General features: G+C 37.9%; 1 protein-coding gene across 7 annotated transcripts in view; it reads right to left on the bottom strand.

Moving 5' to 3' along the window:
• The window catches only part of PRRG1 (proline rich and Gla domain 1), a 154,225-nt gene that overhangs the window by 79,251 nt on the left and 61,816 nt on the right, over positions 1-13,158 (bottom strand). The gene's annotated exons all lie outside the window — the stretch shown is intronic.

Raw genomic sequence — 13,158 nt, 5'->3', positions numbered from 1 at the left:
AAAATGAAACTGGAAATGGGGGCCAATAGCCATGTCATGGAGGCACTCAATGTTAAGCTACAATATTCAAACTATTCGATAGCACTCAAGATTTTAGATTACTACTTCATTACCTAGAAAAATGTATAGATACAACAGATTTAGGGGTGGGATGAAGACAAAATGGAGGGATAAAGGCTAGGTAAAAGGCTACTGACAACAGACCAGATTAAGAAATAATGAGGTTATGCATTAGAATGGTGGCAACAGGAATGGAAAGAAGGGGAAAGAGAGGAAAGATATGGCTACTGGGTGATTTTTTCGGCCACTACACGCACCATGCACCTTATCCCTCAGTCAAACCAAATCTTACCATTCACCATTTCTTTTATGCCTCTCTAATTTTGTACCTAATATTTCCTCTGCCTAGTGAACTCCTATTCCACTCAGATGTAACAGCCTCTAAAAATTTTCCCCAGATTCTACTACCCACTTCATTAGACAGAGGTGCTATAGACTCTCAGTATTTGTGAATATGTCAATTACAGCAATTAATTAAGCTGTATTATAATTTCTGGTATGCCTATCTGGTTCCCCCTGAAGTCTGTAAGCTTCCTGAGGGCAGAGGCCCATATATTATTAATATTTTGATCCAACCTTTCATAACACCTGATAAAGAACTTGGTAAGAATAGGATTCAGTGGGGCGCCTGGGTGGCTCAGTCATTAAGCGTCTGCCTTCGGCTCAGGTCATGTTCCCGAGGTCCTGGGATCAAGCCCCACATTGGGCTCCCTGCTTGGTGGGAAGCCTGCTTCTCCCTCTCCCACTCCCCCTGCTTGTGTTCCTTCTCTCACTGTGTCTCTCTCTGTCAAATAAATAAATAAAATCTTAAAAAAAAAAAAAAGAATAGGATTCACTAAGTGCAGAATGAATGAAAAGGCAGAATGGGAAGAACTTGAAAGTGACTAGAACCTGGGAAACCATGGACTGTGTTCTAATTATAAAGTAGCACTGCAAACTTAATATACGACTATGAAACAAATACAACAGTAAAGTAATTTACAGCACTTAAATATCCTTTTTTAGCAAGAGAAACTATCTTTTGAAATGTGTAGAATACTTCTATTTGTGCTCCCTTTGGAGCAACATTTTTAGTTCTAAAAGAACCATCTCACTTCCCCTAATAGTTATGGAGAGGTGGAGTAGCTAGACACATACTGTTTTGGGGAAGAGGGCATAGCCAGATGCTTTTTGGCCTGGCAAGGAACTAGCACATTGGTACTCAAAGTGTGTACCAAGGGCCCCTAGGGTGCTGCAGCAAATTCATGGAGAATGTGCAGATACTTTATATTTTTGAAGGAAATGCATTGATACTCAACATCTGCTGGCCCACAAATTACCAGCTTAAGGTAGTTAATGGTTTCATCATTAGATAGTTCTAGACTCATTTCCTTCGTGAAGTTCGATTTTCAGCTGTGATTAAAAAAATATGCTGTGTGCGGGCGCCTGGGTGGCTCAGTCATTGGGCGTCTGCCTTCAGCTCAGGTCATGATCCCAGGGTCCTGGGATCGAGCCCCGCATCGGGCTCCCTGCTCGGCGGGAAGCCTGCTTCTCCCTCTCCCACTTCCCCTGCTTGTGTTCCTGCTCTCGCTGTCTCTCTTTGTCAAATAAATAAATAAAATCTTAAAAAAAAAATGCTGTGTGAAAAATCAATATAGAACAGGAAATGGAGGTGGCAGTATCCAATTTGATTCCAAGGTTTGAGAAGTACCCAACAGGAACACACATCCTATGCAGGACTATTTAATATTTAAATAAAAATATTACTTTCTTTGAATTTAGGTATATTACTTTTTCAAATGGCTACTAAGCTGTCAGGATAGAAATATTTAAGTTGTTTGGACCTACTTACTTACTAAATGGAATTATTAGGTACTTCTTTCGGCCTATGGCTGCTATGAAAAAATCACTCTGACAATTAAGGGCACCAAAAACTCAGAAAGTGGGAGACTCCGACCTACAGGTTCTGGAGACACATGGAATCTTGCTACCACTCTCCCAAATCTATTTGGCACTCCAAGCTTAAATGGGCTGGGAAGTTCCTTCTCTTGAGGAAGGAAATCAAGATCCTTTTGAAGGTTCAAAGTGACAGAAACCTATCATATGGGTTATTGCAGCCTTCATAAGAGTTATAGGTAGCAAGAAAAGAATACAGTGTAGTTCCCCTAGTCACATCACTCAGTTGTAGATTATACTAAGTTAGCCCTTCCTCAATTAGCCACTCTGCTTCCATGAGCTTGCCTGTAGAAGAGATCAGGAATATAAAAACTGAAACAACAAGGTCACTAAATAGCTGAATTACCGGGAAATCAGGCCTACTGTATTATGGAGTGGGCAGGCAAAGGTAAGTGAAATGCTAAATAGAAAGGTGCCCTTTTCTTTTTCCAGAACTGCTGGAAATTACTACCAGCCCAGCTAGGGCAATTTATTCAATTACTGTAGTGATTCCTTTAGTGTACTTGGGACTGTTCTGGGTACCAGAACACCTGGTTTAGTTGCCCTGGTTTTGATATAAGACTATATAGTAGCAACAGTAGCAAGAAAATCAAGAGCAACAGAGAATAGGAACTGTGTAAAATTAATCTAGCATTCCATTATCTTTTCTTCAATGCAAGAGTCAAGACCTACTCTTCTAGACCTAATGTGCAATCCTAAAGTTCTTGAATTTCCCCTGGGAACAGGGTTGGTCAGGGAAGGAAGACATTCTTGTATTACCAGAGGCTGTGGTTGTTTGAGTAACAAATGTGATCTCATTGGTATCCCAAGCTTGTTCAGTGGTGCACATCAGTTCCACATTTAGAAAGCAAGAAAAAGTTGTTAGAGCAAACAGCTATGGGAGAAAAGCAAAAACCCTAAGCTTGCTTTCTTCATCTGTAAGACTGGAATGATAGCACCAGTCTCATAGTTATAAATGAGGTAACGTACATAATGTACTTTACTCAGGGCTTGGCAAAGAATGAATGCTCAATAAATAGTAGTATGACTTGTCACCATCATGGTGGCAGTTACTGCATAAAAGGATAAACAACAGATCTGCCAAACTGATAATAAAAATACACTCAGAAAATACAGAATGAATAAGGATCGGGTTAACTTGCAGTGAATCTGTATGCTTAACTCTAGGGATGCCTGGGAGTTTGGTCCCCTTGGTCAAGTTTAGGATGAAAAGTACTAGCTTTATAAAGTGTTGTTTTAAGTCTGAAACTCCCTTGGAGGCACTCTGTACTAGTCTGTCTAGACTGCTTATTGAAAATGTATAGACTGATGGTGTGCATCTGACTTAATTGAATATGCAGTCTACCTTCAGCTATCTGATCAGCAGAGTATCAAAGATTCTCAGTGAACTTGTGCCTTGGCTTCCCTGAAACCAAGGTTATCTTAGATATATCTCGGTGGTTCACAATTAGAAGACAAAGTGAGTCCCGTGCGACTAAAAATCACCTTAGCCATTTTTCTCCTGCTGCACCATACATTTAGCCACTATTAAAGCCTTATGAGAATCTCATAGGTTCTTTCAATTACCTAATGCCGTGCAGTGGCCACAATATACTTTGATGATTAATAAATATTTGGGAGGTAAGAGATTTTAAAATACAAGAAATTCTTCAGAACGTAAATTAAGGTCTATTTCTGGTCCTTATTATAAGGATCTGACATCTGTAACAAAATCATAAGGAAGCATCCTTTACAATAACTTATATGCTTACTTTTATTAACTTCAAGTTTGGTCAAATGTATGCTGACAGTCTATTATTATCATTAGAATTTTAACAACAGACCACAAAGATTTTAAGAAGGTTAGAATAAGAAATGAAAATTATACACATGACATATCTAAAGAGAATCAGGAGTAGCTACAACAAAATACACTGAATAATTATTTTCTATTCATTTTTAGGTTATCTGATAGTTCAGGTAGCTATTCAATATTTTACATGATCATTGTGGATATTGATAGTAATATATCATTTATGCAGAAAACACTCAAATAAACCCTATCTCATGAACTTAGAAACAAGAGATGACCAAGGTCTTGCATTACAATTTATCTTATGCTTTACCTACAGGAAGCCCCAGCTCCCTTAGATTCATCAAGGATCAATTTATGCAACCCTCATCTACGAGCCTGGCTATGAAACTTGAAAGCCTCACTGCACATTACAGCTGAAAAGTAGAAGGGGCAGGATGGGCTGAACTACTTCAACACACTGAGAGAAACAAGAAATGAAAGCTGATTAATCTGAAGGCAAGGGAAAAGAGAGACAGAAGGCCCTTTGAGGGTTATTTGGAATAGGCTTTAACCTCTCCCCTTCCCCCATACTAACCAAAGCTGTAGGTATCAGTGATTATGTTTATAATGATGAATCTGAGTCATCAAGAAAGGACCATGATGTTCACGATATTGTTTAGGAAGGAAGTAGATTATATGATCTGTTTTAGAACTATTTCCATAAAAATACTTTTTAAAAAGTTTTTTTAAACACTTATTAAAAAGATAAACATCAGTAATCTGCAAAATGTATTTATTCAAATGGAAAGTTTGTTCCTAGAGAATGCTGTGTAAATCTTGGTACAGCAACAACTGAATCTATAATGGGTTCACACACTAACCAGGAAGCTGTTTTTCTTTTCTGAATAAATCTCTAATATCTTGTTTAGTTGTGAATTTCTCATAAGACTGCAGAATATGCTAAGCTATCCATATATATGAGCCTCCTGTTTGTCACATCAACACCGACTTCTGAAACCATCTTTTCGAAACCAGTATCTGTTCACCACTTTCACCAACCTTGAATTAAGCCCAGTGAAACTGCAGGACAAGAGAGGAGTGTAATATGGTGAAAAGGTCCTGAATTTGTAGTCACAATATGCAGATTCCTATTCCAGCTCTGGCACTAAACTGGCTACATGGTTCTTTATTGCTTAATTTATCTGGGCCTGTCTCCTAAGCTAAGGTGCCGTATATGATTTCTTAGGCCCTTTCAGTTGTAACTGTGAAGTTTTTTAATTGGAAAGATTTTTGTTGAGTAGGCGTAGTTTATCTTATCCAAAACCTTTTGAGATATGAATACACTATTTTCCAGCCAAGCAACCACCATCCCCCAAACCAACAGCAAATAAATAAGAAGAGAAAATCAACAAGGCACACCCTCCCCATCCAACCCTGTGCTCAGATATATATAAAAAGAATCTACGATGTGTCATATTCATAATTCCTTGTTTTCTTGCTTCTAAGCCATTTTGATACTATTATTTACTCCGTTGGTCATGCATACAATGCCTTCAAGGTTTTTTCTGGCTGAAAAAGGTATTAAGTAGGTATTTCTTATCACAGACTGATGGAAGTAACTTTCCCTAGAAAAACAAATTCTCACATTCCAAAGTGACACTTCACTTACTAAAAAACAAAATTATGCAAACTAAAAAGATGCCATTTGGACCATCTTCCTATTTCTTGATAAGGTGGAAAAAAAATAAAGTATTTCCCAATTATATTTTACCTCTGTGACCTATTTGTAGAACTTAAAGGTTAATTTTTTCATAGGGGGTAGGTTTTCTAATTCAGAAATTTGTTGTATAGTGGTGTTCATATACCCAATCAAGATGTTACAAATGTACAGCTTATGATGGCATGTAGTATATATATATATATATGTTTTCATGTGAATTAGGGAGCTGAAGCCCATATAAGAACTCAGATACTTAAAAAATTAATTTGAAGTTACAGGACTGAGCTAGTGAGAGTGGGAAGCCTCAGGGTTTGAGAGAAGAAATAATCCTGAAGCTGTTTCTTAAGGACAATGTGGTGGTTATGATCACTATCTAACACTTAAAAAAATACATCTTTGTGCCCCCGGAGGTATGTAACAAAATGCCAGATGATAACAGGCAGGTTTCCAGGAATAAGGGTGGAGCAAATGCCAGAAATGGATTTCTATAAGAGAGAAAACAACAGAAGTAATGTATGTCTATAAAGTCAATATTCTCTAAAAACAAAACATGGTTCCCCCAAGAGTGAGTCTTACTAACTCAAAATGGTTTTCTTTAAAATCAAATTTTACAACGTATATTCATTCAGATGTCTCTTGTCCACTGATTTTATGCTTAATAAGGAATAATGAGATACAGAGAAATGGTCTCATAGATTGTCTCATAAAAAAAGGTAGAAGGCCAAATTTTCTTTTGGAGGAATTTTACAATTCATAACTCCTTATTAAGGAATTTTTCTGAGATGGTAGATGGCAGCAATCAAGTTACTAGTGATCATAAGAACTGATTTAAAGGTAGGATACTCTAATACATGATATTTATGGATGAGGGGGTGCACCTTACCCATAGGAAACAAACAAATACAGAATTAGAAAATGGTCTAATTTATACAAAATTAAGCACATAATCAGGTGGAATCATCAGAACAGAAGAATTCCAAAGATGGGTATTTCTCCTGTCACTAGTACCTTAATTATATCAGCAAGAGTATCATTTGTCTCAGTGTTTACAGTTCTTAGAACCATAAAAGTTTCTTTTTAGTTTACGTATCCTATCTACACTGATTATAGTTCTGACCCACATGGAAGAATATGGAAATAACTATAACTGATAATGGCCATTTAATGGGAAAAAAAGGCAGGTAGACAGAACTCACCAAATACGAAATATGGTTTTAAATACCTAACTCTATTTATAGTGAACGCTTTACAACTTGTCAACATAGACAGTATGATATTACCTATGTGATAGCTGTAATCTAGACTCTAGGAGTGAATAATTGTCCTAATAGAATATGTTCTACAGTTAATCAAAAAGCCACATTCCAGAGATGGCTATTCAGATAGCACTCAAAAGAGAGCACTCAGCTACTTTTTTCTCCTGCCAACAGCAGCAGAGCATAATGGATTTAGAAAATGGAGTCTCACTGACAAATTAGTGCCTTTGTTAATTAGCACATGGACTTCAGAAATGACTTTTTACTGGTGGAATTAATATTGTTTATATGTGAATTTTCTCTAGGAATGATAGCACAATGCAAACTTTTGCTTGCTCTGCCTAAAGTGGAGGTGCTAATTACCAGGAATACTTCGTTTTCTTCCTTTCCCTCATGGTGGCTCCTCAGGGATCCCTTTAGAAAACCTGGGGCTTCACTGAGCACACTGGAAACCACTGATCCATCTCAATCCCTTCATTTTACTGATGAGAAAACTGAAATCCAGAAGTTAAGTGACTCACCCAAGGACACAACTGCTTGATTATAGAACCAGGGTTATATCTTGGTTTCCAAAACCATATAACGTTCCCCTTTAGACTCAAATACTTCTATGAAAAACACCATAATATGTGTATTATGGCTTGTCTGTAAAGATTTACTTTACTTTATTCTAAATTAGTGGTTCTCAGCCCAGGGCAATTTTGCACCCCTAAGGAACATTTAGCACTGTCTGGATACATTTTTGGTTGTCACAACTTGGAGAGGAAGGAACCCCTGGCATCTAGTGTGGAGAGGCCAACGATGTTTCTAAACATCTTAGAACACACAGGACAGCACCCCCCTCCCATACAAAGAATTATCCAGCCAAAAATGTCAACAGTCACTCCTAGAAAACATCTCAAAGAACTGAAAACAGATATTCAAACAAAAACTTGTACAACAATGTTCACAGCAGCATTACCTACAATAGCCAAAGGGTGGAAACAACCCAAATGTCCATCAACTGGTGAACAGATATTCAAAATGTGGTATATTTATACAATGGGATATTATTCAGCCATAAAAGGGATAAGGTACTAATACAAATACAACATGGAGGGGAACCTGGGTGGCTCAGTCGTTAAGCGTCTGCCTTCGGCTCAGGTCATGATCCCAGGGTCCTGGGAACGAGACCCACATCGGGCTCCCAGCTCTGCGGGAAGCCTGCTTCTCCCTCTCCCACTCCCCCTGCTGGTGTTCCCTCTCTCGCTGTCTCTCTCTCTCTGTCAAATAAATAAATAAAATCTTTAAAGCAAAACAAAACAAAACAAAAACAACATGGATAAACCTTAAAAAAAAAAAAAAAAAAAAAGGAAAAAAAAGCCAGACACAAAAGGTCTTATGTTGTATTATTCCCTGCATATGAAATATCCCAAATAGGTAAACCCATAGAGAAAGAAAGCAGATTACAGGTTGCCAGGGCCTAGGGAGAGGGAGGATTGGAGACTGACTGCTTAATGGGTCTGGAGTCTCCTCTGGAGGTGATGAACATTTTTGGAAATAGTCGCATAACACTGTGAATGATGAAGTGTCACTGAATTGTACCTTTAACATGGTGAATTCTGTTACATGAATTTTGCCTCAAGTGAAAAAAAAATGTCAACAGTGCAAACCTAACTTAAGTACCAAAGGTTATTTTCTTGTTAAATAGGTAAAAGGCAGAGAGGATTGTATCAAAGACAAGAAGCATCAAGCACTATAATGAGTTTGTTTGTTTGTTTGTTTTTAAAGTAGCTTGACCCTTAAATAGTTACCTCATTTTCCTAGTGGAAAAGACTTGCTAGGAAAAAGCAATGGCTACTGTCAACCCCAAGCAGATTTGTATTACTGTTATAAAATTATGAAGATAAGGGTTTACAATAAATTGGTGATGTCATCTAAACTGCAGAGGCATGAATATGCTACTGTAATAAAGAAACTCTGAAATTTAATACAGGCCAGAAAATGAAATAATTAATTGGCTTTAAATGTGTGCCTTTACTTGAACTATAAACCAGGGAGCTGTCAAATAAAATTAGATATTACATTAAAAGAAAGTCACTTTACAGTGCTTGTCAGTTTGAATGTTCATTCCCTGTTTGAAAATACAGAGCTGTATGCTCAGAGTTAAAGTTTAGGATTGGCCTCAACTGAGCAGTAGTTCAGCAGGGAATCAAAGAGCTTAGAGATTTACTGTGGTAGCTCGAAACCATCTTTCCTTCCACTAAGTCTTGATAAGTGGGGTAACATGTTTGCGTTTCTTGGGCTAAAGGAGCCAAGTACATCCAGTGACCCAAAGAAATTATGCTGCTACGTTTTAATAAAAAACAAAGACTGTAACTGGCACACGGCCGCTGTTTTTTTATATGTTCATGGATATGAGAACATCAAGGGCATTAAGTTACCATTAGTTATAGAAAATGAAGATAGAAACTCATTTTTCAGACTTAGATCTTAGAGACCCAGGATTTTCTTCTAGGCTAGGTAAATTTCTAAAGACTAAATAAGGGAAGAGGAAAAACAAAAAATGCTAAGCTACATTATTTTAATTATTCTCCACAAATAAGCCCTGTCTGCTTGCCATCATTCAGCTATTCCCAATACTGTTTTCTATACAATGAAGCAAAATTAATCCTTTCGAAGATTCATGGCTAAATATTATTCCCATTTTGTAAAACAGGTGTAGCAGCATCTTGTGGCTATTATTGAGCCAACATAATGAATTTCTTCCAGAAGCTCTGTTCTTAAGGTAAAGACAGTGGAATTCACAATCCATAACTGTATATTAGGCTGATAAAAACCATGAATTGCTGCTCTAGCACTTAGAACATGCAGTAAGAGAAGTGTGTTCTGATATAAAAAAAATTCACATGGAAAGAAGTATGACTTAAAAATCAAAATCTACTCGTAACAAAACAGGGGTGCTTGAGTAGCTCAGTTGGTTGGGTGACCAACTCTTGATTTTGGCTCAGGTCATGATCTCAGGGTTGTGGGACTGAGCCCTGCATTGGGCTCTGCACTCAGAAGGGCGTCTGCTTGGATTCTCTCTCCCTTCTCCCTCTGCCCCTCCCCACCCTGTGCTCTCTCTCACACTCTCTCTCTCTCAAATAAATCTAAAAAAACAAAACAAAACACCACATTGTAACAAAACAACTCCCGAAATTTTTAGCAAGAAAAATCCCAAGGAATTGCTTTGTGGAGTATCGAGACTTTTGTCATTAATATACCAGTTGCTCAGGGGGTGGGAGGATGAAAACATAGAATAAAGTTTTAATTTCCATCTGAAGATGATGAAGATAAATACTCTAGCAGTATATACATACACATTATAAAATCCTCACATTTTCTTCTTTGTGAAATGTTCATTCTCCAGTGAAATCTTATACATGATTTTATTTATACATGCTGTTCCTTTTTGTAACAGCATCTCCCTTTGTTGTCTCCTACTATTCTGGTGTTCCATAATGTATTATATTCTTCCTGTTAAGAAAAACCACCAAGGCAAAAACCTATTGATCAGGAATGGTGGCTTTCACCAGGTAAGTGGTATTTTAGACCCCTTACTTTAGGCACCTGGCACTATGGGTTCATTGCTTCATTAATTTTCCTCACAAGACTTTGATATTTGAGGCACTCCACTATCTAATACATGTGTTTTAGCTGTTATCATAAATGGTGATGAACAGTGAGCCAATTCTCTTTGCCCATCTGTCCAGTCCCCCATGGAATATATGAACATCCTCGTAGATCTGAGAAAACATTTTCTTCCCTACCTATCAAATCAACAGATAGCTCCTAAGTTTTTAATTGACTTTATATACTACTAATGACTAGGGTATTCAGAACATGGTCTATTGGAAGAAAAAAAAAACTGCATAGGACATAAGGAAACCTAGGTTTGCATTATGGCTCTCCATTTTATAGGCTGTGGAATTTAGATAAGACTTTCTCTCATTACCTTCAGTTTTATAATATATAAAATAAAGATAATATCCCTATTTACATCATAGAGTTCTCTTACAACTCAAATAAGATAATGCACGAGAAATATTTGTGAGTTATGAAGTGCTCCACAGACACTTGTTGATATCAAAATAATTATATATTCTTAAAGTCCTAAATATAAAGCTCTAGTTCAGAATTCATATATATGTAGTAAATGGGATTTCAATGACACATAAAATGGACACTGATGGTGGTCTAATAAAAAATTAAATACACAAGCGTATTCTCATCCTCCCACCACCATTTTTAAGACTTGGCTCACACTTTTTTTCATGTTACATAAAAGAATGATTCATCTAACACATTTTAATAGATAATTTCTTCATCCAGTACCAAAAAATACTAAAAGAAATTCACGCCAATATTAATTTTAACTTTTCACCTACACCGTATGGTTTTCCAGCTGTGTTCTTTGTTTTCTGGCCTCCTCATTAATGAGGCTAGTGCCATGTCTTTGTGATATTTTCCTCTGCTGTCCCTTTGTATGACACATTGAGCTATGTTTGTGAGAATCTTTGCCAAATCCAGTAAAAAACTTCATTGTATGTTGCCAGAAGAGAAAAAAATTACCACATAGTAGCATCTTTTTCCCCCCACTAACAGTGACTGCAATTAGCAAGTGAAATCATGCAAGCTAAGTAAAGCTTAGGGAGAAAAGGATAGAGTCTTTGAGATTCAGGATGTGAAGGATGCTTTTAAAGTGGTCAACACAAACAGTCAAAATGCTATTAGAAGCTTCCATGTGTTTGTTAAGTAGCATTTTTTGGAGCACTTCCCTTATCTAATCTCCAGAATGGAAATATGCCCATCCTTGCAGATAACATTACCATGTCCTATCCTTTACAAGAACTCCTTTTAGTTGCCTGACCATTTAAACAAAGACTTGCTGAAGCACCTTTTAAAGTAAGCTCCTAATGATCTCCTTGCTAATGACCTGATGATCATTCTGAAAAGGAAGAGAGGAAACAACAAGGAATGTGTTGCTCTGCCTCAGTGTAGCTTCTCTGTGTGGTCATGATGAAATCCAACAATCCAAACATTCTCCAAATCCACCTGAAGCTTGAGATTAGGTGAGGACCAAGCCACAGTGAGTTACTCTGGACACTTCTGTTGATAGCTGACTTGGAGTTAGGACATGGCGTGGATTAGTCCCAGAACTTTCACCGGTTCTTTTCAAATTTACTCATGTCTTTTACATTTCTAAAATATCAGGAGATTGATATATTTCGTGGAGGTTGGGAAAGAACCAGAATCCCGGGGGCTAATCAGTCCCCCAGGAAATCACTGGAGAAAACAGGCAAAATCTGACTCAACAAGGTTCAGGAAGAAATTTTTCATGATTGATCCATAATCCCTGGGGCTGCCAACCTGGGCCCATACTAAGATGTGGCAAGCAAAGTGCCTAGAGCACAAAATATAAGGAGGCACTCTTTGTCCCTTGCACAACCCTGATCCCAGCCCTGTTGCCTACATAAGCATCTGATCATATAACTTCATTTTAACTGTTAAAAGAACCAATGGGGGTGCCTGGGTAGCTCAATCAGTTAAGCAGCCAGCTCTTGATTTCGGCTCAGGTTGTGATCTCAGGGTCACGGATTGAGCCCTGCATCAAGATCTGCACTCAGCGCAGTCTGCTTAGGATTCTCTCTCCTTCTCCCTCTACCCCTCCCTCCTCCTGCTCATGCGCGCACTCTCTTTCTCTAAAATAAATAAATCTTTTAAAAAAAGGCAGCACCAATGAAAATATACTTATTCAATAAGGACAGCAATGAGCAGATTCCACTGCTCTCTTTTATATACTTTAGAGTTTTTTTTTTTTTTAAGATTTTATTTATTTATTTGACAGAGAGAGACACAGTGAGAGAGGGAACACAAGCAGGAGGACTGGGAGAGGGAGAAGCAGGCTTCCCGCGGAGCAGGGAGCCCGATGCGGGGCTCGATCCCAGGACCCTGGGATCATGACCTGAGCTGAAGGCAGATGCTTAACGACTGAGCCACCCAGGCGCCCCTATACTTTAGAGTTCTTCACACACTTTTATATGTATCATTACCTTATGCCAACCACAACTTTCCGTGGCTAGAAGTGCAGAATATATAAATCCCACTTGAGAGATGGGACAAGCAAATGTAGGGGAACTCTAGGATATGATCAAGGCAGTAGAAGTAGAATTTGAATTCAGGCCTCTAACTCCATGACCAATACTCTTCTCATTATACTACACAACACCAAGTCTCCCTCTGAGGTCCTTTATGCATCTGGTTTTATGGTCTATGTTGATTAGAATTATTTATGGAGTCACTGGTGGCTAGTTAATATTAACAACAAAATGACCTTGAATTTGTCTACTGTCTACTGCTCATAAATAGCCTCATGAGAAAGGAAAAATAAA

The sequence above is a fragment of the Mirounga angustirostris genome, unplaced genomic scaffold (assembly GCF_029215605.1).
Source record: "Mirounga angustirostris isolate CCGP_5_RB_7025 unplaced genomic scaffold, mMirAng1.0.hap1 SCAF_11, whole genome shotgun sequence".
NCBI lineage: Eukaryota > Metazoa > Chordata > Mammalia > Carnivora > Phocidae > Mirounga > Mirounga angustirostris.
Note: the sequence above shows the minus strand (reverse complement) of the source record. Positions and strands in the feature narration are given on the sequence as shown.